The 7,296-nt window shown below is 43.4% G+C and overlaps 1 pseudogene; it reads right to left on the reverse strand.

Moving 5' to 3' along the window:
- Nucleotides 1–1,548: 1,548 nt before the first annotated feature.
- The window catches only part of LOC103192152, a 23,480-nt pseudogene continuing 17,732 nt past the window's right edge, over nucleotides 1,549–7,296 (reverse strand).

Here is a 7,296-nt window from a genome sequence, read left to right on the forward strand (position 1 = left end):
CCCAGAATATGTGTTGGAATCCTAACCCCTACACCAGTGCAAGGTACCTGGGTGGCACAAATAGTTTGTGTTCAACTACTAAACCTAAAAGGAGCTATGGTGGCACAGTGCCTAAGGCATTTGACTGCTAACCAGAAGGTTGGCAGTTCAAACCCATCAGCTGCTCTGCAGAGGAAGATGGGGCAATCTATTTCTGTGAAAATTCACTGCCTTGGAAACTCAATGGGGGTCACTATGAGTTGTAATTGACTTAGTGCAGTGAACTTGTTTTGGTTTGACTAAAACTAAAGTTTGGTGGTTCAAACACCCAGAAATGCTGCAAAAGAAAGGCCTATGAAAGGTTATGCTTCTGTAAATATTATAGCCAAGAAAATTCTATGCAACAATTCTACTCTGTGACACATGGGGTCACCATGAGTTGGAATCTACTGGAAGATGAGTCGCTATGAGTCAAATGCAACTCAATGGCAATGAGTTTGGTTTTTTGATTTTTGGTGGATGCTATGCTGTTTGATAATAGAATTTTCTTTGTTATGAGATACAAGATATTGATATGAGACCATATCATGTAAAGTGAGTTCTAAGAAGAGCAGATTAGACACAGAGACATGCAGACAAAAGGGAAAGACAGATTTGATCTGATGACAATAAAAGTAGATGAATCTACAAGTTCAGGAACCCCAAGGATTGCTGGTTACTAGAAGCAGAAAAAGACAAAGAAGGACCTCCCCCTAGAACAATACTCTGAATTCAGACCTCTAGCCTTCTGAAGGAGCTCTGGTAGTGTAGTGCCTAAGACATTTGATTGCTAACCAGGAGGCTGGAGGTTCAAATCCACCAGCCACTCCTCAGAAGGAAGGTTGGGTAATCTAGTTCGATAGTGATATCACCTCAGAAACCTGAAGAGGGGTGGCTAACTCGATGGTAGTGAGAGCCTTCTGAAGGAGCTCTGGTGGCAGAGTGGAGAAGGCACTTGATTGCTAACCAGTAGGTCAGAGGTTCAAACCCACCAGCCTCTCCACAGAAGGAAGACAGGGCTATCTACTTCTGTAACGATTTATAGCCTCAGAAACCCAATGGGGGTCACTACGAGTCAGAAACGACTCAATGACAGTGAATTTGGTTTTTTGGGGGGGGTTTAGCCTCTTGAACTGAGAGAAAATATCTGTTTTTTAAAGCCACTTACATGTGGTTATTTGGGTTGCAGCAACACCAGGAAACTAAGACAGGCGCCTTGGGTTCTAGGCTCTAAGTCTCCTCTTTTTCTGTTTGTTTGTTAAAAATACACGTTTGGTGAATGAAGGGCAACAGAAAGCAGAGAAGGCATGGTACATAGCTGGTATAGGTTTAGAAGATGGATGCCACACGGAGAGAAAGAGTCTGTCTAGGAGGGCAGGCTGGGTAGCATTCTGTGTCCAGTAACAGTTGGTGGATGACAGCCTGCAGAGGGTCTTTGTGGGGCTATGAACCTCCCTGGTCTGAGGTTTTTAGGTAGTGGCAATGGCAGTGGCAGCAGCAGCAGCAGCAGCAGCAGCAGGAGGTCTGGGCTCAGCTCACATCATTCAGGGCCTTGTGGGCAAACTCAAGGCAGCACGCAGGCTTCCTGGTGCATGTTTAAGTTGTAGTATTACAGCTGCCTCTGCTTCACTTGCATCTATGTCAGCTGCATCAGTGGCTCCTGGAGGAGTTCTTGCTGCACAGCATGAAGAACTTGGGTTCTTGCTGCACAGCATGAAGCTGATCTGGCCACTGGGGTAGGTGGGGACAGTGCAATAGGCGTAGGCCACCATGGGGAAGAGTGACTTCCAGAAATGTCATGCTACATCTCCTTAATGAAGTCTAAGTGAAGCCACTAGCACTCACCCTGGCAGCAGAGAATGGCAACATCCTTAGGGGCAGTCTACGTGAACTGATAATAGGATCCTTGAAGAGGTTCTCAGAGGGTCCCATGGGGTTTGAAGAGTCAGTGATGAAAACATCAAAGCCATCCTGGTCTGTTTCATGACTTAAAATGGCTCTCCACATGGAGGGTCAGCTTTGAGCTGGAGTAGCCAACAGCCATGCTCACCATGAATTTTTTGAAGACTTGGATGACATCCTCCTCAATTTTGCACCAGATCACAGCCTCCACTGATGGAGGGCTTCAGCACTTCCCATAGCATGCCCCAGTCCCTACCCCCGATGATCAGCACCTTGAGTGGGTTGAGGTGGCTACAGATGAGCAGGTTGGCAATCATCTTCTGGTAGGAGAACTGGTCCCTCTCAGTGCACTGGATAATGCTGTCCAATAGCAGCACGTTGCTGTAGGTCTTAACTGAGGACAAAGATGTCCTGGTATTGTGAGCACTGATGGTGTATCAGCTGGTCCATCTGCAGTGACAAGGCCTGGCATGTCCACAGGCTGCAGGTCTCAAGGAGCCAGCCCTTGTGGATGGTGTTGGGCGAGCAGAGTCAGGTAGGCCAGGCTCTTTGCCAGGCACAGGCCTGGGACTGTAGGCTTTGAGGAGCTTCAACACAACAGGACCAGCTCCACTCGCCTCCCACATAGCCTCTAAGCCTCCTCTTGAAACCTGTTAGAAATTAGTTGTGGGGCCTGAAAAAGTCACCAGAGATAAGTTTTTGGAAGAAAAAGCTCAAGGTTAGAATGCACATAAATTAAAAAAAAATTTTTTTGAATACCATTTAAAAAACACTGAATGCTATTTGTTCCTGTCCTCTTGCAGGTTGGAGTAACACAGGCATCAGGACAGAAGGGACATTTCCACATCAAACTCTGAGAGAAGTTGTTCTCTATATTCTCTCCTTCCTGTCACAGAATGTGAGTAGATATTAATGGACTGCAAGTGTCAGGGATGAGAGATAGCCTCTCTCACTTGGGAGCTCAGCCCAGCTCAGGGAGGCATTAGCTTCCTGCTGGCAGTTGACTTTGCACAGCATGTAAGTTTGTGTGTGAGCGTGTGCATGCATGCACAGAACTCTTTTTCCTCATTAGAGCAGCATTTAATTATTCCAGAACTTCCTTAGCTAAATGCTCAAATTCTAGGTCAAAGGTTTGCCTTTAAAGGCATCCTCTTAATTTGCAGGAGAAGCAGCAGGGAGAACCTTAAGCTGCCAAAATCTAATGAAGCTTGTAGTGGAGAAACAGAGGTGACAGGAGGAGGGGGAGCAACAAACATTTTACTACACCCAGAGGTTTAGTCTTGTAAAGGAATACTGGTTGCAGAGGGTGTTTAGCACCTGGTATTTATTTGAAGCATTGTGGATTTATTGAGTGTTTCTAGTAAATAAGAAGAAAAAGCCCAACTGTTCTTGTGAAACCAGTGAAACGGAGAGAAATGAAGCCTTTCTGTCCACAGATGGTGGGAAAAAGCCACAAAGATGGCAAAAGAAGACACAAAAACCTAGAGGGGAACAACTTTGACAGGAAATAGGATATAAATAGGGATCTGTAGAGTCAGAATGAGGAAAGGATGCAGACAAGAAGGGGACAAGGGGGAAGTGGGATGAGGTGAGGATGGGACCATGAGTTGAAAGGAGATACAAAGTTATATATCTCTGAGGGTGAGATGGGGCACTTGGGGAATGAATGTACTTGGGCCTCACCATCTGCTGAGTAAAGGAGGGTGAGTGGATGAAGTGGTCACAATGACAAAGGGAGTCAACCACTGCAAGAGAGATAAGATGTTTCCTTTATTTTCTCAACAAAAAGTGATAGATCATTTTTTGTTATTTGTTTTTAGTTGCCATTGAGTCGACTGTGATACATGGCAATCTAATACATAATATATTGTGCATTCTAATGCCTAATCCTTTGTTCATGGTTGCTATGCTTGGTTTATTGTTTTAGGTATTGGGTCAATCTATCACATTGAGGGTTTCCCTTGTTTTTGCTGACTCTTTACAGTGATTGGTCTTTCTTGACAATGTGTCCAAAGTAAGTGAGCCAAACTCTTACCATCTTTGCTTCTAAGGAATTATTTGATTATATTTCTTCTAATATTGATCTCTTCATTCTTTTGACAGTACACTGAATATTCAATACTCTTTGTCAACCAAAACCAAAAAGTCAAACCCACTGTAGTCAAGTCGATTCTGACTCATAGCAAACCTGTAGGTCAGAGTAAAACTGCCCCATAGGGTTTCTAAGGATGTAATCTTTACAGAAGCAGATTGCCACATCTTTTTCCCATAGAGCGGCTTATTGTTTCAAACTGCCAAAATGCCAGTCGGCAGTTGAGCACTTTAACCACTGTACCACCAGGGCTTCTGTCTTTGCCAATACCACAATTTAAATGCATCATTTCTTCTGTCTTCCTTTTTTTGTCTAGTGTTCAGTTTCATCTGAGGTGACTGTTGGTTTCATAGCATGGCTTGTGTCAGGTGTACCTTAATCATCAAAATAATATCTTTGCTTTTAAAAACTTTAAAGAGGTCTTTTGCAACAGATTTGCCCAATGTAAACCATATTTGATTTCTCAACTGCTGCTTCCATGAGCATTGATTGTTTTTTGTTGTTAAAGGTGTAGAAACTTGCTAGTCTTCTCCTTGACTTTCTCCAGACACTTATGCCAGGTGAAGCCAGCCTCCTGAGGTTAAAACTGGTCTTGTGGATGTCAACATTTTTAGACAGGTGGGTTTCATGATGATTCTTTTATCACTCTCAAAGGCAAGGAGCTGGAGTGAAAGACTCACCACCTTTCCCCAGCCTCAAGCTCTATTATTGTGTATTGATAAACATGGAACTTCTGCTTGGTCTGAAGGAGGCAGGAGGAGTTTTCAATCTTTTTGTGAGAGGAGAAAAGAAAATGGAATATATAAAATAATGTCTGCTTCCTTCCCTAACTGTTGGATATATCTAAAGACACCGGTAAAAAGGTTAGGGCAAGAAGCAGAAAAAGTTGTTTTTAGAAGAGGTTTTACAAGCTCTCTGGGGGCACAGGTACAAAGTGAAACACAAGGTTAGAGAGAGATGGACTTTGTTCATTTTCTCCCAGAATCTAGGATGTCAACTGTAGAGTGATGAGGCTGTGAGATGGTTTTCTTGAGTGGCCACCCTCAAAGAGGGGGAAGAATGTGGTGGGTGCTATTTGGTGATTGTACCTGACACACATGTTTGTGAGCAAAAATAAATCTCCATATGGGGCCCCTAGAAATACTTGTGATGAATGTAGTTGGGGAGTACTTGAAAGATCCTGTCAGTAGGGATAGGAGCACAGACAATCCAAGTTACTGCTTTTTTTTTTTTTGTGACTTCATTCTGCAAGTTGATGAGACCTTGATGTCATTTGAACCACTTACCAAAAAAGTTATTAAATATTCATGAATTGTGACTTTGGATTGCACTTTTCTTTGGAAAATTAGTGTTTTGACTTAGGAGGGCTTTGTTTATATCTTTGTTATGGGCCTTTAGCCAATGACAGTTGCTCATGTTTCATGCAGGTTTTCAGGGTCCCGCACCTTACATATCATACTGAGAAGCGGCCTTGACAAATACTTTCATGCTCTGACATTTCTCATCAAGGCCAAAGATCTAAGTAAACAGGTAATTAGAAGAAAATGTACATCAATATGTCACTAATGAATTGGTGAATTCTTCTAAACCATGGACATTAAGCAGCTACTGTGGGAACTTAACAACACACATAGTCATAGAAGCATATGCACATGGATATATATTTACTAGGTATTTACTGTGGGAGCTCTGGTGGTGTAGTGCCTAAGGCATTTGACTGCTAACCAGAAGGCTGGCAGTTCAAACCCACCAGCCACTCCTTGGAAGGAAGGATGGGCAATCTACTTCCATAGTGATACTGCCTCGGAAACCCAAGGAGGGGTCACTATGAGTCGGATCTGACTCGACGGCAGTGAATCTGGTTTGGTTTTTGGTTACGTATTTACTGTATCCAGTTCTGTGCTAAGTTCTTCAGAAGAGTGTACAAAATATGAAATATTGTTCCTGACCTCAAAGAGCATAAAAATGTTTATCTTGCTTTTTATTTATTTATATCGTGCTTTAGGTGCACATTTACAGAACAGTTTGTTTTACATTCAACATTTTGTGTACATTTACTAATTACCATCCTCAACCCTAACCCACTCTCCTCCTTTCCCTTCCTAGTACCCCCTCCCCAGTGCCCCTCACAATTATGCAGTCCTGTGTGTCCTGCATTTCCTCTGTGCAAATATTGCCCCTCTGGTGCCCCTGGTCGATTGCTCCAAGGGATGCATCTCCATATAGTATGTTGGTGTGTCACCCTGGGTTGAGTGGTCTGCATGTATGTCTTGTTTACTATTGGGCTGATAGCCAGCCCCTCGGAGTAAGTTTTATTCCAGGACTGAAATATATCCCAGGGCCACAGTATTGGTGGTCCCACCCTGACCAGTAATTCTTGTCATTATTGTGTTTTTGGGTTTTGTTACATGTTTTTCCTCTCACTCTACCTAGGATCTCCAGTTTTGATTCTTTCCCAAGTGGTTGGCATTGGTAGCTGGACACTATCTAGTTCTTCTGGTCTTGAGGTCCATCATGTCCTAGGGCTGATTGCTTCCAAATGCCCTTGTTTTTTTTCACTTTTCTTTGTTTCCAGTGATAGGAGACCATTAGCTGCATCTTAGACGGCTGCTAGAGAGCTTTTAAGACTCCAGTTCCTACTCACCAATGTAGGTCATGGAATAAGGTTTTTATGTACTTTGTTGTGCTAATTTACTCTGGTGTCCCCCAGTATTATGGTCCTGAGTTAGTAGATCCATTGGATCTCTCTCCCACAGTGTGTGGCTGTCTATGAGGGATTGCTCTATGTCTGTCTTCTGTTGTTTCTGTAAGGACTGAGGCTATTTTGTATCACTGGTTTCTGCAAGATTAGCCTTGGCTGAATCTATCCCTGGTCTAGAGTATACTCCTGTTCCCTGACCCCCACCTGATCTTCTCAGATGTTTATGTGTTTATCTGTAGCCCATGTTTAGTGTTAATGGTAATGCAGTATTGTGGATATACTGGTATTAGCCTCTGTCATCTCTATCTTATGGGCACAATTCAGTGTCCTCCCTTTCTCCAGTGTTATCGTGGTCACAGACTCTTTCATAACATCTCTCCCCTTGCCCATCTCAGCATGTGTGCCGCAGACCAGCACAGTCACTGGGCTCGGTTCTATAACTCGAAGAAGATTATAGGTGAATAGGGAGTCGGCGAATTGGCTAACAGAAGACAAACAACTCAGAGGCTGCTTGCAACTGAGAGCGTTTATTGAGTTATAGGGCCAAGCTTTTATGGTGCATGTTAGTTCCTTCTACAAAACC

Source organism: Orycteropus afer, unplaced genomic scaffold, assembly GCF_000298275.1.
Source record: "Orycteropus afer afer isolate SDZICR_OR568_19922 unplaced genomic scaffold, OryAfe1.0 scaffold00024, whole genome shotgun sequence".
Classification (NCBI taxonomy): domain Eukaryota; kingdom Metazoa; phylum Chordata; class Mammalia; order Tubulidentata; family Orycteropodidae; genus Orycteropus; species Orycteropus afer.